Here is a 24,051-nt window from a genome sequence, read left to right as displayed (position 1 = left end):
TGGGACAGCAGCTGTTGCCTGTTGCAATCCCTGTGGCACAGCTGCATGCAGACAGGAATGTCTGGCACGGAGGGAGTGCACCAGTGAGGGGATTACACGCTCATGGAGATTAAGACAACCATCGAGTAGTTTTGCATAAGGCTCTTGAGGTTAGCCAGAGGCAACCATGCAGATGCAAGTTGTGAGCACCATTCCAGCCCAGAAGTTAGGTGCCATCACTACACTGTCACAGGCTCAAAGAATGGCTGCCTTGGTGTTAGAAGTCAGTAAGCAGTGGCCCTGTGGGGATTTGAAAGAAGACCCAGGTATGATGAACTATTTGCCTCAAGAAGAGTTAGTTTAGGTGAGTGGTGGCAATATTTGCTTGTCTTGAGGAGCTCATCAGCAGAAAGGATTGCAGATGTAATGTGGCCCCAAAGCAGGTAGCTGAGTTTCTGCTAGCAGTGTGTGTGGTGCTGACATACCCAGGAGGTCTGCTTGAGAAGAAGGAATCTCCTTTGGCTCTGAAAAGAATAATTACCTTTCTCAGTGTCTGTGCCTGCAGTTACCTGCTGATTTTGTGTATGAAACGGTATCATGGGACAATAGCAACCAGAGGAGGAAAATCCTATCACTGTTTCGGTTGGTGGAGAGCACATTTGTCTGACTGAAGGCTAGGTGGTGCTGCCTATAAAGGTGCCAGTGTGCTCAGTGTTTTCAAATGCACACAGAAATTGCAGTGTTCCTCACTGCAGCCACTCGGTACCACTATAGCAAGGAGTGCAGTGCTGTGTGATGCCACCATTGTTTATTTTGAAACTGTTTATGTGTCCCTGTTTGAGACTGAAATATGGTTAAAGGCTCTAGATACAGGCTTGTGCCTCTTCTTTCTTAGTTAAGCTCTCAGAGACTGGTATCGTTGTGGGTCATAATATTTAATTTAAAAGTACGTAAGCATTAAAATATTCCAAGTGTCCTCATAACAATTAAGTGGTATGGAATAGGCAAGAAAATTGGCAAGTGCAGGGTCCTTTGTGAGCTGAGCATCATGCAGTGAGTGATAATGGAAGAGGAGTCTCCAGCAGGGATACTGCCATCAAACACACAGTCTGTAGAGACAGGAACTCTGCATAAAAGCCTGTCCTAATTTGTTTGATCAAAGCTTCCTGTCAGATTCAAGTGCAGACCTTCTCCACCTAGGCTCTTTGTAGGACAATGTGTGTGTGGTAGGGGGAGTGTTCAAGAGCCTGTTCAACAAGTGCCAAGTGAGATTTGTTTAATGCCAAACCTGCTGTGTGAGGGTAGATATGTGTGACAATATTTGAGACAAGATATGTCTCAAATATCTTAATCTGAGCCCTGAGTACTGAAATAACTCTTTTCTCAGATGCACTGTCAAAGTTAGGCAGTGTGTAAGTGCAACAAGGCTTGTGGCTTACGGTGTCTTCTTAAGGAATACCATTACATTGCATATTAACAGCCTCAGCAGTGTCCTTATTAAACATTTAGCTTGTTATTTCTACAGTAAACAAGATGATGCTTGCTTTGCAATAGATAACACAAGTTAGTTCTTGAACACTAGCCCCAGCAAAGACTTGTTTATGGTGTGTTTGCATGTCAGGGTTCAGCTTTGTGCAGATTTTCTTTGGCTTAATGAGGATTGAATTTGTGCAGAAGCCTTTTCTTTAGTGAGCCACTAAGAGGCTCTCTTTCCATTACCCTGCTGCTTATTTTCACAAAACTTGTAAGAGTTTAATACCTTTGAGCCATCTGTCTCTCTTTCAAATCAGCCAATTCATTCAAAAGTTATTGGTGGAAGTGATAAGGAGCCTGAGACAGAAAGGGAGACAGACCAAAAACACAAATCCTGGCCATGTCAGTGATATTTCCTTAGGAAATCAGTCTAAATATAGATTGCACCAAAAAAATCTTACAAAACGTCTTTGTGGACTAGATCTCTTTCATATAATTTTCTCCAAGTTTTGAATTAAAAATCAGCTTATAAAAATAGGTAGAAGAGAATTTCACCCTATAAATGGGAGCTTTCTCCTATTCTTCAAATGCAGCATGAGAGAAAGCCCATAACAAGGCCTGAGACCAAGAAGTGGTATTTCTTCAAAAAGCACCTGCTCAGTTAGAGGAACTGTCCAGCTGTGGCAGTGGGATCTGCTCAGAAACCTGCACCTAATGGACGTGGACATCTGACTTGCCAGTTCACAGACCTCCTCTGCAAGGCCATCATTTACATTTCATGTTGTCATATCTGTCTAGGAGCTCTGGCATTGCCTGTCGCGTCCAAATCTGCTCACATTGAGTAAGGCTCTTAAATCAGCCCATGTCAGCTCAGGGAACAGTGCTATTTGCATTGCAGCCACAGCACTATTGCTTCAGGCTTCCAGTAGTCATTTGACAAAATAACTTTAGTGCTTCAGAAAGCCTACAGTAAGGCCTCTAACCCTTATCTTCATGCACTGTGTAGAGTTCCACCCAAACAAAGGAGGCTATGTTGAGCCACTGAGTGAGTCATTGTAGGTTCCATACTGAGCACAGGCTTGGGAACAACATTTGGTTACAACAGATGGGAGGAGCACATGCTAAGAAAGATATAACTATCAGCAATTGAAAACATAGCAAGGCCAGAGGCAAATGATATGTACATATGGCTTCTGTATGAGTACATACACAGCATTTCTTCCACACTCAGTAATTAAAAAAATTAAAACATTGCCTGGTGGGAAATTTAGGTTTCTCATGTTAAAAAATGGTATATAATTTCATTAGATGGTAAAATGAGACAAATATATAACATTTGTCTCCACTTTCCCTATAACAGGGGTAAAATACTCTTAAGGCATAAATAGCAATGGACTTTAGTCATAACTGAATAATTGCTTCATTATGTTGCTGCACTGCAGCAGGGAATTCTTCATGACCGTATGGAAAGCCCACGCCCAGGGCTGACTAGGAATACCTGATAATCCCACAAAAGAGGTCACCAAGTGTCACTGGAGGTACTCCTGGGCATCTGAGAAACAGCTCGGTGTTGCAAAAAAATCAGAATTTTCATCGTGTGTGCTTGTCATATGGGATGTGGCTACCTTATGTGGATACCCCATATGTGGATCAGGTATCCTGGTCAGAGGTTGAAGCAAGCTAGGGCTTCTTTCCCACTGGGGCTCCATGTCAGGACCCTAGAGGCCCATGCATTAGGTGACATCCCAATATACATTTTAGCCTTTGGGCTGCTTACCTGTTTATCATCTCTACACTTTCTGATTTCTGAAGTTATGATATGACACTGTGGAACAGATACAGTAAGACAGCCTTTCAGCATTAAATCCATTTTGTAATAGTTTCATGCCTGGAAATGCATTCAAGATCTGTATCACCGCCCAGACTGAATCAGGCCAGAGGCACTGCGTGTATTTACCCAAGCGTGGTGTCTCAGGCACAGGCAGCCCTCCACACCAGGTACAAACAACATCTCTTACCTACTCCTGCAATGAGCAGGTGCTTTCATTCAGAGGCAGCAGCTTAATAGGATTGCAAAAGCTATAAATGCCAGTCATCCTATTGCAGGGTAATTTCTAATGGCCTGCCTCTCTGTTGTGTCTCATTCGTGGAAGAAGCCGTCACACAGCTCATCAAGGTGAATTTAGCCCCATTTGTACTTGCCTGTCAACTGTCTAAGCTCTTGTTTAAGCATCTCGCTTATCACAGCAAGGAGGTACTAAAGGTTATTGTTGTCCTGTCCTTCTTAATTATAGCTGGACAGTCCTTTAATAAATGGTGACAGAAGTAAACAAGTTTCAGAATAGAAAATGAAGGATTGTATTATACTGGAGCTGTTACTTAGCATCCCACAAATCAGTCAGCTGGTAACTATTACTGCTGAGGACCTGCATTAGCAGTAGCCTTGTTTCTAAGGCTTTGATATATATATATATAGTCTTTGCTACCTTATTAATATTCACAGGATGAGAGAATATAGCCGTAAATATCCATCTGGCAATAGACCATTTCGGAAAGACAGTAAAAGTATTGATTTCTATTTTGCAGTGTTCAGTGATGATTAATTTCCCACACCAGTTGCCCTAATTAAGTTAAGGCTCTCTCTCCTGAACGAGAACAGATGATGGCACACCACACAGGCAGCGGTTTGATGTGCAATGAATAAACCCAGATCTTACACCCCAGCTCCCACCTTTTAGTGAAAGTGAAGAATATGTATATATATATATATATAAAATCAGGGTGGATACAGATGTTTGTGGTGCTGTCATGCCCAGGAATCTGAATTATTGAAAGCCTGGGTAATTAATATTTTCTGACAGTGTGTGGTGACTGAGAACCTTTATGGGGCTTGGTGGCCCCAGGATCCAGATGCTGCTCAGGCCATCCACATGCTGGGGCAGATGCAACTACTTAGGGGTGCTGAGCAGAGCCAGAGGCTGTCACAGCTCCTTCAGGGGGGCTGGGGACAGAACTGAGTGTCTCAGACTGTAAATTAAGTACTTGCTTTGGTTACTCTGCTATTCACTAGTTTCCCACACTAACCCCAGGGAGAAAAACAGGCAACTCAATGCCGTTCTGCATTAATTTTATTTATTTCATTTTTGCATGTCTCTGAAATAGGATTTTCTTCTAACTTGGAGTATTCCTTAGAGCTCAATGAGAACTGGGGAATATTTTCTTAATACTGAGCAGTTACAGATTTTTTGGATAGAGGTGCTGCAGAAAATCATGGCATGTGTGTGTCTGGTTTGAGAACAATTAAAGTGTTTGAATTTACATTTACATGCGTGAAAATCACTTTTGGACTGAGATTAAGCCCAGAAAGCATCACCCCAAAGGCATAACCTTGACAGAACTTCTAGGAAATGCAAATGAGGGTTAAGAACTGAATTTGTTGTTGAGCAATTATCTTCAAAGCAACTAACACTAAACTAATCTTCTGCAGAAAGTGCTGAAGCTCTCTTGCATGGGAGAGGCAGGCTGCAAAATCCTCTGTTAACTGCAGTTGTGTGATAGGCTCAGTCTTCAGCAATGGAAAAACGGGCTGAGAATAGGCAGGACAAGAGTGAGGGACACTGGCTGGAGACTCGGGTTTGTAGAAGTCTGGCAGCCAAAACTCCTGAGTGAAGCAGCGCCTGGTAGGAGGGGCTGCATGGGCAGGCTGGGGGTGGTTCTTTGCCTTTGGAGTGTGAGGATCTTCTCTGACGCCTTTTCCCCTCCCAGGATGATTTAATTCATGTTTGAGCAAGTAGTGCCTGTGCCCAAACTCATGTTCAGACTTATGTCCAAATCATTCTCAACCACTCTGATGAGCTGTTTGTGTGTAAAATGACAGGCTGGGAGTTCTGCCTTGTAGTACGTTATTAGAAAGGAAGGGAGTGTCCGCTGCTTTCAAGAAGAGAGAGGCTTCCTTTATGTTTTACTCATCACTGAAGATTTATTACATACAAAGAAATGCTTTTTGTTCTTAGGCTTCAGCTTTGGAAAACTACAATGCTACATTTTCAAAGCCAATTTGTGGTGTACAGTTTAATAGAACAACTCTGTTAGGGACATCTCTCTGCAAGAAATAGTAATAATTTTAAAATCTTGGAAATCTTGCTTAAGTTTTATTTATTTTTTATGATGAGAAAGTGCTAAATGTATATAAAAAGGCAGAAATCCCTAATGTAATGGTTATATATAATTTGGATGACAATAGTATGAGTTAAATGTATGTTTGCTTTCTAAAGATAAGAGAATTGTGCTAATTAGGTAATAGAAATGTGATTAAGGAACTACGGCAGTTTTTAAAAGCCTCCTTGTTACAATAAGAAAGCGAAAACAAAATTTTGTGCTTGGTTTCATTTTAATGGGTTAATCAGCAATTAGAAGTTGAAAACAAGTTGGTACCCAGCTCTATACCTATCCTGGAAGTACAGTTGAGCACTCAGAGCATGACAGACTAATTTTTATCACCAGAAGAAGAAAATTGTAGCCATAAACTGTTCTTTACTGGAGGCAAACTGACGATTTGTTGCTGGATCTCAGTGTCTCTGGTCCTGGTCTCAGTGCTGCCCCCTTTCCCAGGCATCTGGCATTCAGTGATTTGTAAGTTTCAATTAAGTCACTATAAAAAATGAGTAGCTTGAGGGCACTGGTTTATTACTGGTATCCAACTCTGTTTTCATTTACTAAATGACATTCTGAAAGCTTCTGTTCTGAACATAATCACCTTAGGGTATGCACTGAGCACAGCCCTGGATGATTCAATTATTTCTGAATGCTCTTCTCTCCCCAGAACATAGGGATTCGCACATTAGCAGCATGTTTAGTGTTTCATAGTTGCTCTCTTTGCACTCATCAGGGTTTTCCCAGGAATAGGCTGGAAGTATACAACTTGCAGCTGCATCTTGAAAACACGTAATAATTGTGTCTCTCCTCTGGGTAGCTCACTTCTCCAGATGAGTGTGGTAAAGTTGACAGATATATACACATTTTTTGTTTCTTTACAACTGTGCTTTCCCCTTACTGTTTATGAAACGTTTGCATACTTCTCATGAAGTTTAATTATGGAAATATATAGGACATGCTTTGTCCACATGAATTGTCAGACAAAATACAGTTTCCACAAAATTTTCTGGGAAGCTGCTGTAGTGAATCATAATCACTATCAGCATGTGCTGTTTCCAAAACTGTCTCATATTCTGTAGGACAAAAACAGTCCAAACCAAGAGGTGAACCATGAACCTTAGAACTACAGCAAATCTTCAATTCACAAATCAGAGCTGTCAATAAAGTAGCAGAGCTGTGGTAGTAAGTTATATAGATGAGGAAAAAATGCTGAAAAAAAGGAACGTGTCAAAGCCCACATATCTTTTCTGAAGGGACATCAGAAGTGAACATGTCAACAAGTGCTAAACTTCAATATTTTTGATTTTGTACGATTTTCTAAATTTCAGTTCCTTTCATAGGCAATTTCTGACTAACGAGACAACAGCCACTGACTGAGCTGCCATATATTTGAGGGTTTCCTTGTATTTGAGGGTTTCCTCAGTCATTACTGAAAATCAGAAATGTGCATATTAGCGAAGACCCTTATCAGTAGTTATCTAATGTGATTTTGTGCACTCCTCTCTCCTCACCCCCCAGCTGCTGTGGTTCCATTGCCAGTCCTATGCTGACATATCCCATATCTCTGAATGGGCATTTCTCCCTCCTGTCTAATCAGGTACACATGCTCAAAGTAAGTTTGAAGTCTTTTTGCCCTCTGCTCTGCTACTCAACACTTCAGCCCCCTCAGCTGCCCCAGCTCAGTCCAAACACACACTTATCAGAGTACTTCTGGCCTCACTGGTATTTCAGAGTCTCAGACTTAAACTCTCTCAGGCCTTTTGTGGCTGGGAGATGTGATGGACTTGAAACTTTAGTAGAAGCTTGCCAGATTTGACAGTATTCTGGTAAACCAACGTGTCTTTCAATGTCTCAGCAGGTGAACTGCTGAGGAAGCCAGAGCTGCCAAAGTTCCTTGAGCTGGTACAGGGCCAAGATTCCAGATTCCCTGTGCCCAATTCAGGATCCTGGAAATCATGGCAAAGGCTTTCATATGTGCAGTTCAGGGCACTTCTGTTCATATGAGGGTCTTCTGAGTTCATGGGCTCAAGAGAAGTGACCTCAAAACACCTCAGAACTGCCAGGCTTGCAGCTCATGGCAGGTGCTGGCTGCTCCTGGTGTAGCTGTTGTCAATGACCTGGGTCTTGATTTCATATCAAAGATTGTGTCATTGCATCCTTGTCCTTCAGCTGGAAAATCTAGAGGCATTAGCAAAGGCCAGAGCCAAGCACTCTTTTTCTGATATTCCTGACAGTTGTATATGTTAGAATTTCATTTTGGATGGATATTCAGAAAATGCATCCGAATTTCTGCGTCTCCTGCATGTGGCAAGTACTGCAGACACAAAAATTTCCCAGGTGCTCAACAAGGCCAGGGCAAATGGAAGAACAGGAGAAATCAGTATCTGAGAGCCTCAGGACCAACAAAAGCCTACAGAAGGTAGAAGCAGAGATGGCCTTACTGAAGACCAGAAAATCCATCTTTTTTTTTCTATTTTCTAACTTGAAAATAGATTTTTATTTATAAAAGAACATGAATGACATACTAATTCTGAAAGGCTGAATGCATCCACTCAAGCTTGGCAAACAAAACTGTATTACAGCTTAGCTTCTATTGCTTCTGTAGTGCATGTGCTGTTGCAAAAAACCTGAAATACAAGAGGAAGTCAAGGCATAAAATATCAATTGAGGCTTTGTGAAGGCATTGTTAAAATCTTGCCATCTGTGAAGGGGTGAGGTTTAATATTTCTTCCATCTGCAATTCACTGAACTTGTACCAATGCAAGTCTGATTAAATCAAAGGGGTAGTCACTTCCAATTATTTTTATTAATGACCATGGATATAATCACTGTAAACACAGAGTTTCTGACACTTAATAGAAAGGTTTGACCTCGTAAAGCTTAAACCCATTAGTTCATTTAGCCTGGCCTCCTGTCTATCTAATGTGTTGAAAACAGAATTTGGTTGTTTGGCTTCAATATCCTTCCCAGAAACTCACCCAATATTGACTAGGAGAAAAAAATTTTAAAAAAAAATAATGTTTGAAAATCATATGCGTAACTTCTAATTTGAATTTGTCTGTCCTCATATTTCAGACATTCTTCTTATACTTGCTTTCTGGAATTAAGAGATTTTCACTGTCAGATATCACTGCATTCTGATAGAATTATTTATCAAATTTGGGGGTATTAAATAGGCAAAATTACTGCTCCTCGCTGCGCTATTACTTTATCTAATATGTAAACAATTCCTATAGCTGTTTTTGGAAACCTCTCAATTTTTAAAAAAGGATGTCAAATCTGTCCCCAGCATCCTTGCCTGTTTACTATTTCCATGACATATCCTTAGGGATCAAATTACACAGCATTTTTTCCACAGCATTACACAGCTATTTCTTCACCCATTTTGAAATCAATGACTTCATGATCACATCATCTTTTCAAAGGATGCAGTCACTCCTCTGAAGAGGAATGAGTTTCACCACCTAAGGGCAGGGGCTCTTTGGCTTGATGGAAGGCAGGCAAGTGCAGGAAAGTTACTGATTATGGGGAAGAAAATTGATTTTAAGGAAAGCTTTTAAATCCCTTTCTGGCTGTTCTGGGGCAATATTTTGGAATTCGAGGCTGGCAGTTCAGCAGTGTTAAAATGGAGGAGCAGGAACCACAAGGGCTTTTGGGTGAGAAGTGAGCAGCATGCACCTCCTATTTGGCAGGATGGTATCCTGTGGGGTTTACTGCTCACAATATGGATACGCAGTGATACTGTCCTGATAGTGCTTCTATCATATTTTTAGTATGTTTTTAGTAACTTCAATAAAAAAGGGTGCATTTTAGGTGGAAAATCTCTTTCACATACATTCCAGTCAGACAGCCTCTTGAAAATCTATTTAAAGATCAAATCATGGGCCTCTGAAAAGAGAGGCAGGAAAATCTTAAAAGCACGAAATTCAGTGATTTGGAATAAAGGAAGCTTAAAACAGACAACATCTGTTGTTTTCAATCCCATGGGATTTTCTGCCTTTTTTTTTTTTTTCCAAATCCCAGCCCTTAATGATGAGCAATGTCAGCTTTAGAAAGGAAAAAAAAATGATTTATACAAAATTAGAAATGTGTCTGGAAATCTAAAATCCTTGAGTATGTAAGCCAGTGTCTGCTCCAGATCTGTCTTAGCTAATGGAGAGAGGTCCAAGCATTGTGTCATCACAGCAGTGTACAAGTGCTACCATGTATTTAATCAGTCTACAATGGGATAAATATTTGTTGGAGAAAAAAGAATTTCAATTTATTTTTTAATGGCCAAAGCCAGATGTAGAATTGGACCCACAGGCTAAGTGGAATTTCTATGGCATATACAATAGCGTAGGCTGCTTAAAATAGTTCTGGAATCACACAAGTTCAGAGAAATGCAAAATGTTTCAAAGAATAACCAGAGTTATTAAGACATTACTAGAAATAACTTTTTATAGTCAACAGATTTTTTAATACTATATTTCAGCATACTAAATAGATGCATATGTAAACCACCTTCTGTCAAAATAGTTTCCGATACAAACTTTGTTTTCCTAAAATTTTGGAAAACTTTAAAGCAGTTCTGAGATATTGAATCAACATATCAATGTCTTAACAATGTAATAGCTGGCACTGCAAAACTCTTCAAGTATCTCGTGCTCTCTACTTTTTGTGTTAGAAAAGGAAGTGTAAAGGGAAGGAATCTGAAAGTAGATACAACCCTTCACACTTTCTGTTGCTGCAGGTATGGAAATAGCCTTTTGGTAGTATAAGCTCATCACATGCATTGACATATTTTTGTACATACAGCCATGAAGCCAGACAAGGAAATTGCTGAATGATATCACAATCTCTAAATAAACTGACCTGCTATGCAGATTTCTGGCTTAAAAGAAGAATTCAGTTGATTGTGTGAAATAAACCTGAGCTTTTTGCCATAAGTACATCCCTGAAAATTTAAATTCTATCCTGCTTGTGAGTAAAAGTTCATACATGCATAACTCTGTGAGGGAAACCAAGGAGAAAATCTTTGGATGCCTTGTTAGCAGTTATCTTGACTGGAGGGATCTAAGTTATCACTATTCCTTGCTCAGCATGTTGCACCGATCTCAAGTGCCACCAAGCCAACATCCCTTCCTCATCTGAAAATCCAGTTACCGTTCTTTTTTAAGTCACATACCTTGCCTACACCCTTTGTTGCTGTTGCAGCCTTTTGGCTGGTCTTCAGAGTGCAGTCCAGCTGCAGTTACCTCTTGCACAAGGCTTTGGGAAATCTGACGTGTCGACTCTCCTAGCCGGCTGCCTTGACATCCACACAGCACTGGGGCTCCTGTGCTCCCATTTGCAAAGACCTGTAAACTGCAGGTCGTGTTAACCTTAGGGAGCCTTCACTGTTTGCTGTCCAGAGGTACACAGCTCTGCTGCTGAAGCTCCATGTCCCAGGGAAAAAGATTTTGAAGGATGACTGCATGGCCTTCTCAGAGCTGGTGGAGCCATTGCGTTTCACTCCCTGGATGTGTGCGGGAGGGAGCATGCAACAGAGCTCTTTGCTGATAGCCTTCCTCTTCCCCCCAGTAATTATAGTCTTGTTTGCCAGGCCAAATGAAAAGCTGGCAGGGGGAGATGCACGTGGTGCTAAGGAAGTCCTTCCCTTTGCACATATGTACAGTTACATGCCTATAGCAATAATAATCCTAATTTGCCTATGAACTGCACTGAGGAGTGCTTTCGAGATACACATCTCTCTTAAGCTCCTTCACAGCGCCTTTACAAGCAGCCTGTGTATGGAAAGAATTCAACAGCTCTGGAGTGCATCACAGATATGTTTGTTAAAGCAGTGTGTGTCTGGTGTTTTTTGTTAGTGGACTATAAATTAATGAAAACTTAGTCATGTAACTTCAGCTTTGATTTCCATTCTTATTAATGCCGCTACCACATCTCTGATACAGCTGAGTTGCAGTGTTACAAGGGAGGATTAGCTTGATTCCTAGTTTTATTAATGATGCTGATACTGTTATTTTATTAAGGTTCTTGTTATTTTTGCTTATCTTGGACTGCTCTGAGAGGTTTTCTATGCAAGTAAAAAGAAGGGGCATGAACTCTGTGGTAAATCCACTGATTCAGTTTAGTATTGACAGCTTTATCTGGACTTAAGCCACTGTATAAAAGATATATAGGATCCAAATCTGAGCTGACTTCTGACTGTGAGCACGTAGGAAATTTTTTTGTGTGTGTATGAATTTGGTAATGTTTCAATGTTTGCAGTAGTCTTGTAAGTCTAGCTGGTTTAAGGTTCATTCACTGTGTGAGCTGGCCATCTGCTCTCAGTAATTGCAAATTCACTTCCAGTATTAATGAACTGTTCCTGTGTTCTTGCATTTCTCTGAAATGCCTCTGGCAACTGCTCTTTCCTCACATGGAGAAGTCACAGCAGCTGTGGGATTCACGAGGACCTTGGTACTTCTCTGTTGCTGCACTTCTGGCAGCAAATCACAAAGTGCAAATAACTTTTCTAACTGCCTAATAACTGCAAACCCATTAAGTGTAAATTCTGTGACACCAGAAAAAAAAAATACAACACTTGCTTTAAAAGAACCCTAATGGGATTAGAGACTGTATGAACACCTGGGGTTGCTCTCAGGGCTGCTTAACTGGAACAAGTTAGAGAAGATAAGGACCCAGCTTTTCCTTGAGCATTGGCCAGAGGGACTGCAAGCTGCCCAGTGGAGCTGGGGCTGGAAGTGTGAGGTGAGCTTCCACATCTCCAGGCACCCCACTCCCTCAGTCACCTTCGTAAAGTGGAAAAACACTCATGCCACTTGCCACATTTTTCTTTTGCTAACAAACCACCAGACTTCTGCTGTTTTCTTAAAAAAAAAAAAAAGAAAAAAGGTGTCTTCATGAATGCAGCCAGATCTGTTTTAAATTTATTTACCCTCCTTTGATAAAGAACCAGTCCCAGCAAGAGCCCCAGACAGTGCTTTGCACACTGCTCTGGGGCTCACTGGTTTGGTCTGCAGGGTGTGCTGCACCCTTCACAAACTGTGTGTTGGTCTCCTCCTGCTCTGGAGCTGCTGTCACAGCGTGAGCTCTGCTGTGGCCTCCTGTGTGCTGCATCAGGACAAGCCAAGTGCCACAGCCCAAGGATCCCCATCACGCCGTGCTGGGGGGGCTGTCAGCCTCAGCCCACCAGGGAGAGGGCATCAACCCTGCACTGGGGTACTTACCAACAGCTACCACCAAATATCCTGATGAAATGCAAAAACCAAAATCCTCTTCTTCCACACTGAACTGCCTGAGTTGTACATTGAACACAAACTACCTGATCCCTAGTTTCCTGTAAAATGGAAAGGATGCAGGAAATTGAAATCCAAGCATGCAGTGGCACTCACATTTTGTATCATCCTTAATGCTTTTGAGATATCTGACCACCAACCAGAAGGTACTTAAACCCACATTCCCCAGTCTTAATAGAATGTTTCACCACAAGGTTGCCAAGTACTTGAGAGCAATACAAGACAAATAAATATACATTTTTCTAAGGCCATTGGTTTTTATTGGGCTGCTCTGAAGTTTCATTTTAGGAATTGTGTGACATTAATGCTGTTTAATGATCTGTGGCACAAGTGTGGATCATGACAGAGGTTGCAGAAGACACAAAACTATTTAACTATTCCAGATGGCAGAACGTAAAGGAACTTAAAATGGAACATAATTAAGCTAGGTATATGCACAGCACAATGCCTGAGGAAATTCAACATTGCAAAAAGCAGGGCAATCAATAGCTGTGAAGAATGATCTGATCTACATTGACCCTTTGTAGTTTTCTAGATAAGCTTTCACAAGCTTGCAAGAAGACATTTAGATGTGATTTCCAGCCTTAGGCTCTGTAGGGGCCATGTTCCTGTGCCTCCTGTGAAGTCCAGGTTTGATGCACTCCCTTAGAGCACAGCTCTGGGCAGGTCTCGTCTCATAATTTTCAACTGTTTCTCTGTGGCCCTCACAGAGAGGTGGGATATAATCTCTGAATAACCAGCGAAGCCCTGTTTGGAGTTAAACTGGAGAAACTGAGTATTGTTTCTTTTTGTTATACTACCCCTATTTGTTTCTCAGCGTACTGAGAAACACCCTTGGATTTCTTCCCCACAAACCAGCCTCCACGGTGTTTTTCTGTGCACATGTGTTTGCTGCTGCAGTTCTCCAGCAAACGCTGCTCATTAAATCCTCCTCATGCTTGGCATCCTTTCTGTTGACTCCTGCAGCTTGCCAGGCTGCAATGTGTGATGTTCAAAAAGCACAATTAATTGTAAAAGTGACCCATTAAATTTGGCTACTCGTTGTTTACTTTGGGCTTGTCACAGAGGAGTAGCTTCCCACCAGCCAGCTGTAGCTTCTCATTTTTCTGATCATCCTCCTCATCCATCTCCTGTCATCCATCTCCTGCTCAGTTTTCCAGTTGTTGGTGAGCAGAGCTGGCTACCCACCACAGGTCCTGCTGCTTCCGGTGGCCTGCCAGGACTGCACTAAGGAAGTGTTAAGATTTTAATGTCAGAAGAAAATATGTCTCATTTTCGGTGCTTCCCATTCCTCATCTCCTCTTGACTGGATTGTGACAGCCGGAGCCAGGGCAGGCGTAAGGGCTTCACGGCCTCTAGTGGGCAAGGGCCAGAGCTGCAGACTTCCCAGCCACTGCCATGGAAAACTGTATTTTTTGTAAATGGGAATATGTTTACCCTGGTTTCCTATGGAAACACGGCTTGTGCAAACACTGCCTCTGTGTGCGCTGTCTCCACGCCCTCGGCGGCTCCGGAGCCTGATTCCAGGTTGATACCACAGAGGTGAGGAGATTTCACAACCAGTGTCGCCAGCGTTTGTGTCAATAGGTGTGCCTGTGTCAAGGGGAACTTGAACGTGTTCTCTAACAGCAAGATTATTATTGTACAAGAACAACAGCATCAGAGAGGGTTTGCATACGTGGGAAAAGCTGCTTTGAATTCCCTTGTGCGTCACTTTTGTACATGTGCCCACAGAAATCCTGACCCTTAATTTTGTTTAATAATTTGGTTATTGGATACTTTAAAAACATGTATTTTCCATGACACTGACAGATAGTCCTGCTGGGGAGGGAGAGGGGACACTCCAGCTTGCTGAGGCTACTCAGACCATCACAGCACACGGCCTGCTTTGTCACTTATAAACCTAAACTGGTGCTTGAAAGACCCAAATCTGTATTTTCTTTCTTTTTTTTAGATTCCCTATTTAGACTGGTTTATAATAGAAGTCGTTAAATATAGCAAATAAAAATTAAGCTCAGAGATGGATTCTTCATCAGCGCTCAGAGAAGGAGTTTCCATATCTCAGTAGGAACAAAATAATTAGTTTAGACCACTTAAAACTTTCCTGCAAAGTGGCTGCAAATGTGATACCTTTTCTTCTCTTAGTTTTTGCTTGGCTGTATTAAAGATGGGAGAAAACATGGCTGGACTGCAGGCACACTTTGGGTTAATCCAACAAGCAGTCCTTCAAGCGAACAAATGGAAATGTGTTCTCTCCTTAATCATGTCTTGCTTCTTGTAACATTTTTGTTTGAAAACCTCTTTCTCAAGGCACAGGTTGAATGCCTTGGTTTACTTAGAGCATCCAAAAATATTTTTTAAATATAGTGAAACAGATTGAGATTGAAGTTGTAGGAAGTTGATCTATAAGTGTTCCTGAAGTGGTTAGGATGGAATTTTCATTTTAGAAGCTCTTATTTCTCATGTGTTGCAAACACTTGAAATGACAGAATTACTGGTAATGGCTTTTCTGAGTTCATACCACAAATGCCAAGCCTGGAAAGACTGAAAATGACTCACATGGAACCATTCTGCTTTGTGCTTGAATACAGAGTATCTCACAGAGGTTTTTTTACCCTTTCATTTTTCCTGGAAGTGATTTTAAAAACAAAACCGCAGTGTGGCCTTTTAGTGCTAGGAAGTCTTTGTTGCTTTTGCCAAGAGAGTTAGAGGAGGACAAGACCAAGTGTGGCATCATTCACCAAGTGTGGTATGCAGAAATAGGTCTAATTGGGACCATCTTAGGAGGTAGTAGAGTATTGTAAGTTAAATCAAATATTGCTGTATCCAATTCTTCTGAAAAATCCTTTCTTTCTGTTCCCTTCAGAAAGGGAAGGGAACAGAAGGGAAACAGAAAGGGAACTAATGCTCTTCATTTCTAAAACCCACTAGTGGCCTCTGCCTTGGCTGCATTGGCTGTAAATGATAGTCTCACATGTCTGGGTACCTTCCCAGCACTGACATACATATCAAGATCCTTATATCAAATCTCATTTTGCAGGAAATTACTTTGGGAGAATCCATCATCTTTGCCCAAAGCTGCATAATGTACTGCCAGTTTTTGTTTTTCTTTCATTTTTCCCCCTCTGTAAATTGTGCTGAAAGATCTGAAGGATGATGGTAATAGAAATATGATTGGTAAAGTTTTTTGTGCGTGTGTGTTGAAAGAAAATTAATTTGTTGATAGCATAACTGACCGAAGAACCAAATGTTAGATTTTTTTGATTTCTGAAAGGTCAGGAAGACAATGTTTCATACTTCAATCATGCTGAATTTTGCTCAAAAAGAATCTTTGCATGTTTAAAAGTAAATTTTATATTGTGAAATAGTCACCAACCAGACTTATTTGCTTTCTTTTCAGTCAGTGTGAGGATGAGAGAATCACACACTGAGGGCCATTGCTATCATGGAGAATTCATGCCCATTCCTCTAAGTGCTTGTTCAAAATAAACCTCTGATGTCTTGATTACAGCCTGTTAAGCTCCAGAGCAGTTCCTCAGATGAGTTGTCAGCATGTAAGCATTTTTTCTGCTGATGTTTGAGGCAGGGCTGTGCAGAAAAAGTTTGTCTTTTCTTCTTGGTTAGGGACAATTTTCTCCTGTGATAAGAAGTACTGTTCCTAATTTTAACAAATCCCACCTTAAAATCTCTGGGAAATGCATTATACACTGTGCGAGGTGTGACTGGAGCTGGTTTTGCTTCAGGAGGTTTTACATATATGGATGTGTTGTGAAAACCTCATGTTTTCAGTGGAAGTGAAAGAGGATGTGCTGGGACATTTGTTTCCTCCCAAGCTGCAGTCTGCAGTAGTAAAGGTAGTCAAATACTTGTACCAGGAGAGCTGCTTTGTGGAGAACTCTGCTTATCTGTTTTCCTAAGTATGGCTATGAATTTTTGCATGTAAATGTAAATGAGTTGCTATAGGGTATTTAAGGCCTAACATCCTTCAGTCAACAAATATACCTTCTAGAAAGGGGCTTTCAGAGGCTGGGAATGTTCTGGACACGATTTTAAAATGTCTGCATTTAGATGCTGTTATTTATTTCTGATCTGAAAATGCATTTTGGTCAGGCCGTAAGAAAATTAGTATCAGTAGCACATCAACTATGAGTTTCCATATATCCTATGGAATTACCTTGATATATTTGACATAGTCTCAGATCCTGCTTGCTCATAAAGAGATGATTGGGAAGATAGCAGTCTAGTCAGATAAATTACCTGAAATAGTCACAGACCTGGCATTGAGATATGATGGTGAAAAATCTATACTTAATACTGTGACACAGTGCCTTAACTAGAGCTGCTGTGAGAGACAAGAAATTTCACTCTGGGCAGTGACCATACCTGTGACAGAAACTTCAGCAGTCCCTCTAGAGCAGCTTTTGGAAGGAGACCCTTGAATTCTTAGGCAGTACAGGATGTGTTCTCGGCCTTTTACTGCTTCCTAAGACAGTGGTGCTCTAGCACTTGGCTGGGTATTTGTGGAACACTCTGTTTCCATATGTATTAGTGCTTGAAACCATTAAGTGTTCCACAGCTCTTTTACAAGAGGAGTAATTACATCCTGTTGGCAGAAATTACTCCCGCTGTTTAATTTGGAAACCATATTCTTTGCTTCCAGCCTTGTGTTGTTACACAGCAAAGAGTGGGCTGCATTTTCTGCCCAGGGTGGTGGCACTTCTCTCTGACATGTGCATGGGGGATGATAGTGATGGTGGTGCTGTCCCTCAGATTGACATTTCAGGTTTCTCTGTGAACAAGTTAATTTTAACTGGTACAGGCATATTGCTTCAGAAATCCAACTTTTATTCACAGCAACAAAAATATCTTTTCTAGCTCTCTTTTCCCTGCATGATGGATGCTGGGCCAGCCCCCGGGTGCATTGGGTCTTGAGGCAAATGCTGAGACTGAACTTTTCTCTCTTACTCTGTCCTTTTAAAGCCTTTTATGTTCAGAAGGAAGCTAGCACTGCAGATGATTATTGTCTACTAATGGTGTTTTTAATTACTGATTTTCAGGACACTCAATTAACTTTCTGCTGAAAACAAGAATTTTTTTCCTCCCTTGAAGCAATGATTCATATTTTAATACAAACTTCTTAAAGTTTTGACTCATGCAGCAATTCCAAGAATTTTTATTTCTGAACTCTTTGAAGCATTTTAACATACTAATGAAATACTGTGCGCCTGTCATCCACAAAGTGAACCTCACGTTAAGCAGGGCTTGATGCCATCGAAGCGTGGCAAGTGCCATTTTCAGGGCCTTTGAGATGCCTTGTCACACAGCATCTCCTCAGCAGAGCCCACAGCCCCACTGCCCCAGGCGCAGCCCGCAGGAGCACAGAGGCCATTGCGGGAGGTGCCACTGAATCGAGCGTGGCACTGCGGGTCCTTGGGAAGGGAAAAATGCTGGGAAACAGAGCTTGCTGATGAGTGCTTGGAATCAGGATGGAATCCATCAGCTGATCGGGTCGATCAAACCAAAGGGAGTTGTGTTGGGCCGGGCTCTGGGAGCCCCTGCTTTGCCCCAGACCAGCGGGAGATCGGCACTCCTTTGGTCGCGTGATGAGCAAAGCAGAGAGGCGCTGCTTGGCTTTCATAAGTGAGACTCAGGCTGTAGAGTCCAGAGCTGAAAAACATTTATGTTGGCTATTAAAGGGAACACGTGTGATTCAGAGATATGCCATGTTAACTCCAGAGATTTTCCAGCAGAAGAAATGAGCACCAAGGAGAAATGAGAGAGGTTTTTCTGAAAAGTTAGGTAATGTATATTTTGATTCTTTGAAGAATGTGTTTGATATTAAAATGCAAAAGTGTATGGTTTCCTCATCAGGTGGAGATAGCACAACTGTCCTACTTTTCGTAACAACCACAATACTAAGTGAATGACAGTTCAGGATCTCTTTGGGAAATGGCAGTCAGAGATAAGAGCATCTACTGAATGAAAGCTGCCCAGGAGCAAATCCCCCACTCAACATGTTATTATTACAGTTTTCTGTTTTAGATAAGAAGTTTTCAATTTGCTTTTTTGGTTGGTTTTTTTTTTTTTTTTGCCTCGAAATACCCATTTTGATGCAGAATTTCAAATAGTAATAACCCAGAATTATTTTTCCTTTCCCCCTCGTCTTCTTGCTGAAAGTGATGCAGCCCTTTATGTTCCCTTATCTCTATAACTTATCAATTTCCATCATCTTTAGGAGCAAACATGAGTGTGTTTCTAGGGGAAACCTGAAAACAGGGTTCGTCCATTCCTGGTAGCACAAAGTAAAACCTTTGGCTCAAGTTCTCCTCCAGAATCTGCCAGGATTAGCAGAGGACATGCAATAAGAAAGTGGGATGAAAGGAAGGAGTCATGCAGTGGGGCACTGGCTCCATGTGCCCTTCCTTTGCAGGCAGCTCAGTTTGCAGTTGTACTGTGGTTATCAGTGGTGAGCTGGCATGATTATGGAACAGCAGCAGGAAATGCTGGCAGAATGTGGGAGGCTGGCAGTTGGGAGCAACAGAGGAGATCAAAGGCTTGAGTGCATTTGCAGACTGGAGAATAATTGCAAGTCACTCCTGAAGTGTGGGCTGGCAGTGCAGCCTGGCCGTGGGCTCTGTCTGGCCGTGTATTCCCATGGGAGAGGTGAGTACATGGCACAGGGTGGCACATCTGCAATGCTGCACTCAGTTCTCGTTCCCCATGATCCAGCCCCCGTTCAGCTTCCATCAGGGGATTCAGAAAAGCTGCTAGAGAGGAAATGGCTTGTTTTATCAAAGGAGACTGAAACACGGCTGTAGTCTCCAGGATCCAAAGATCTCCTGGCTGGTCTTGTTGCCTTCAACTGGATGGTGAAAGCTAATGAGGCAAACTTGAGCTGGAGGACCCAAGTGTAGCTCAGCTGTGGAGAAGTTTCAGCTGAAAATGGATGTTCAGACTATCAGAGAAGGAAGGCTGCAAGCAGTGGTGCAGAGGAGCTGTAGGCAGTCACAAGTGCTTCATAGAAAAGCATCCTCACCTTGCTCCCTTTCCATCCGTGTCCTCATACCTGTTGTTTCTTCTCAAAAAACTCAAGGCGTTCTGACATCTGTCTAGTGTCTCATGCATTCTGTCTTAGCAAACCAAAATCTGACAGTAAGAACAAATAATGTGTTGTTGAGTACCTTAGAGATTTAAGATGCAAAAGGCAATGTATTTAAAAATTCTATTTATCACATTATAGGCAAATACACTACAGTCAGAGTAGCTTTAAACTGTTAAAAGTTTTCCCCAGACAGCCTCATGGTAGAGGGCTTGACATATTAAATATATGCCATTCCCAAAAAGAGTTTGGGGCCAAGCCAGCACAGCTATCCTGGTTGCATGGAGAAGTCTGAGCTCTTCTAGTTCCAAGTCACTGGGGGGAAATGGAAAGTAATTTATTCCTTCTCCTTCCCCTTCCCAAGTGCTGTTACGGGGAGCTGAAGCCATGTGTGAGCTTGGTATGCCAGCAGGGTCTTGGCAAATCTCACAACCCCCAGATGAGGGGGAAGTGAGGGCTGCACAACAGTGACAGGAGGAACTATCCTGTTGTTCTTCATCCCTTCATCTGCCTTCATCCCCCTTCATGGGACAACATCTGTACTGCCGAACAAGGGAGAGTGAGGGATCCCACAGCCAGGGAACACAGACAGACCCCTGTTCACACTGCTTAGGAAGAAGTTGGTAGAAGTGGTCCAAAACAGGGACCAGCAATGCAGGGGATTGTTTCCTGGGACCTGAGCTCATTCCATGGCCTTGGCTTCAGCCATACTGGGCTGCTGTAGGGCTGTGTTCACGTAGTGTGGCCCAATAAAAGATTTGCAGAGAGAAAAAGTCCTGATAAACCATCATCTATGCTACTACATTTTGCTGCCTTATTGGGGATTTGCTCTAGTTTGAGGCTGTGAACTGAACACTCTCTAGTGGTAGCAGCCAATCTTCTCTTTCATCCCCAAAGAACTCAGTGCACTTTCTGGAACTAAAGCATGTGAAAGATGATGTAGAATAAATATATTTATTTCCACCTGCAGCCAACTTTTTTTTCATGTTATTCAGGTGATGGTCAGCAATCTCAGGGCAGAGAAAGAGCAGATCTTGTCCTCTGTACCATAAATATTACTCCAGACATTAAACCAAATGATCTATAAAAGTCCTTGGAAGATCTCCATCCATATAGTGCATGTCACACCGTGGTATTGAGTATTTAATCTCTTTGGAAAACTTTGCTAGGGATTCAAAATTCTATTATTATTCAAGTGGATATGTACTACTGATAGGTCTCATTTATGGATTTTCACGTACACTTTAAAGGTCAAACAAGTAATTTTAATCAGTTATGTGGGGGGTTTTTGACAGCTGATAAGTACTGAATGTACCACAGCACCTGGAAAGCAGACTTGCTTTATTTGCCATTACATATTTGGATTGGGTGCAGGGATAGTGCTCTACCCACGCTCATTTCACTCTCCATCCTCAAATTACTGGTACTGAGGAACCAGTGCATCCACAGGAGAGCACTGTCATTGCAGCACTTCAGATCTGAGTCACAGCTTGGACAGGGGCCCAGGACCCGTGTCCTGCGGCTGCTGGTTAAGAGGGTAGTAGCTGCACCAGAGTGGTGTTGGCCTTGGCTCAGGGCATTCCTGCCAACTTAATCCATACTGCTTTCTCCTGGCCTGCCAGGCTAGTAACCATTTGGAAATTAGTCTGATGTGGTTGTTCTGAAATTGTTGTGTGCAGGTCACTCATGCCATCGTGGTGGAGACCACAAGGTGACAACTGACTGTCTCCTCTTACTGAAAGCAAAGATCATGAGAATATTTTCAATGTATCAGCCGTGGACTGGGAGCAAGGTTTGAGCTTGGGTGCTGTGGCATCAGCTTCTATCAGGTGAACTAAAGATCTGGCTGCAGTGCTTGTGGGAGCAGCAGTACCTACAAGGATAAGCAGAAAGGCTGACCAGCCCCAGAATGAAACAGAGGAGATTCTTCAGCTGAGGGAAAAGAGACAGTCAAATAGGATCTGACAGAAGCCCACAAAGTCATGTATCATGTGGAAAAACTGAACTTGGGAGAACTGTGGGGCATGTAATGAAATGGTTTGAGAGTCAGAATTAATAGACAAAAGTGCTTTCTTTATGTTTTTCCACTGCATTTTTGGAACAAGGTAGGTTAGAATGGACAAGACTCAAAAAGGGATGAGATCCACTCATAGAAGACTAGTGATGCAATAGTCCAGCTCCAGCAGCTGTCAGGAGAAGCCCAGGGGTCCAAGCTTGCTGGGAGTTGAGAGGCACGCTTGGGGAAGAGCCGCTGTTGGCACATGCTGCTCTTGCACACTTCCCCGATTGGAAACCTGAGGAGCTCTTCATCAAGGCTACAGCAGCAGCCCAGCTGCTCCTTAGTGTGGGCAGCAGTCAAGGAAACTCATGGGCCACCAGGACACAGGCAGCTGTTAGTAAGGAAGGAGTTGGTGTTAGCCCTGGCAATACTTTAGCTGGGATGCAGCTCTGACCATAGAAAAACCCTAGAGAAAACTCCAGGATTTCGCAGCCCATTCAGACTGTATCCAGATCTGCCCAGTCATTTTTCATTTCCACAGCATAGTTTCTTAAGCAGATCTGGAGGGTGGAGGATTAGAACAATTAACAGTTTACAGAAACTCAGTTCTGTTTTGCTGTTTTCATGGGAACAAAGTTCATAGTGCTGGTTTTATGGTACCACCTTGCTTTTATACTCCATGCTTTGCTAAACATGGAAATGAGCTCAGCACTTTGTAGTGCACTTAGTGCTGTGCAGAAAATAAAAGTATTTCCTGCCCACACTTCAGAAGAGCTGCTGTGATGGTAAAGTCTCTTTCAAGCTTAGGGCTGCTAGCCTAAACAGTGTGTACACTGGGCTAGTCTGTCAGAAAGCTCTGTATTGCAAATGTAAATCTATCATTGTAAGAATGGCAAGCTCCTGTTCAAAGCACAGCACTTTATAAAGCACTTCACCGAGGCAGTAGGTTTTACCATACTCCCCCCTCAGAACAGAGAGGAGTTTTGTATTACATTAATCAGCATCTAAGCCCTGAAGGTCACAATTATCTGGCCACTATTTTTCAGTATTAGTGATTTTAGTACATGATTAACTTTCATGTGTGCATCATTAAGGTGAGGAATTGTTTTTGAAGTTTCAAATAGAGCAGCAGGTCTTAGCTGTAGTATTTGCCATACTTGCTCAGCTGCTCTTAAAAGGGATGATTTATAGAAAATCCAGCTGTGAGTTTTCGTTTCTTCAAGAGCAGGAGGCGGGACTAGAAGCCAACCTAAAACCAAGCGGAGCATTGATCAGAGTAGAAATGATGTAGAGCACGGCTCCGCAGACAACAGCTAAGCATCGTGGAAGTATTAGCTGGCAGCGATAAGGAGGAGGAAGCAGAGCTCAGTGACAGAGGAGCCATCTGTCAGGAACTGGGAATCTGATTTCAAGAGAGCAGAAAATGAAGTAAAGAAGAAAGTGATTTTGGTTCAGAGGTACAGAGGAGCCCAAGGATATCTGTGGACAGTAAGTTTCTATACTGGAACAGGAATGTTTAATACAGCAGCTAATACTGTTTGAAAGGGTTTTTCAGCTTTGAAAACAGACATAAGTAGCTCCTGTATTAAATAGCTTTTACTTAAAGTTTTTATTTATTTATAAGATGTAAATAAGCTTATCTGTTTGAGGTGGTTTATTTAAAAACTTGTAAACAAACTTTAAAACTGCTGGTGTCCCTTATTTCAGAGGGTGTTTTTAAGTTTAATAAGGTCACCTCCTGTCGAGGATAAGATTTGTTTGTAACCTTTCAGAAAAATATCTTGAAAGAAAAGGCTGTTTTGGCCCCAGCTGCGAGGTGAAAAAGGGTAGGCAAGAATATTTTTTCTGGAAAGGGGAAAGGAGTTCCCACCCAAATAGATCTAAACTAACTGGAACTGCAGTGTATAAACACCCCGGGGGTAAATCCTACCCTCAGTTACACTGATGTAAGTCAGGTTTAAGTCTGCTGTAGTTAATAAAATTACTCCTGATTTAATTAAGGATAGAATTTGGTTGCACATTTCTTAATAACGAAAAAGCCCCATGGTTCTTTCCAAAGTGCA

At 42.0% G+C, this 24,051-nt stretch overlaps 1 protein-coding gene across 7 annotated transcripts in view; it reads left to right on the top strand.

The window, feature by feature from the left end:
- STARD13 (StAR related lipid transfer domain containing 13) overlaps positions 1 to 24,051 on the top strand; it is a 285,754-nt gene that overhangs the window by 192,425 nt on the left and 69,278 nt on the right. Inside the window, exon 1 of one of the 7 annotated variants that reach the window (XM_063394789.1) lies at positions 23,248 to 23,476. The exons of the other annotated variants lie outside the window; for them this stretch is intronic. The gene's annotated coding sequence lies outside the window, so the exon portion shown is untranslated. Of the gene's footprint in view, positions 1 to 23,247; positions 23,477 to 24,051 lie in introns of those variants that run through there. 7 annotated transcript variants of the gene reach the window in all.

The sequence above is a fragment of the Prinia subflava genome, chromosome 3 (assembly GCF_021018805.1).
Source record: "Prinia subflava isolate CZ2003 ecotype Zambia chromosome 3, Cam_Psub_1.2, whole genome shotgun sequence".
Classification (NCBI taxonomy): Eukaryota; Metazoa; Chordata; class Aves; order Passeriformes; family Cisticolidae; genus Prinia; species Prinia subflava.
Note: the sequence above shows the minus strand (reverse complement) of the source record. Positions and strands in the feature narration are given on the sequence as shown.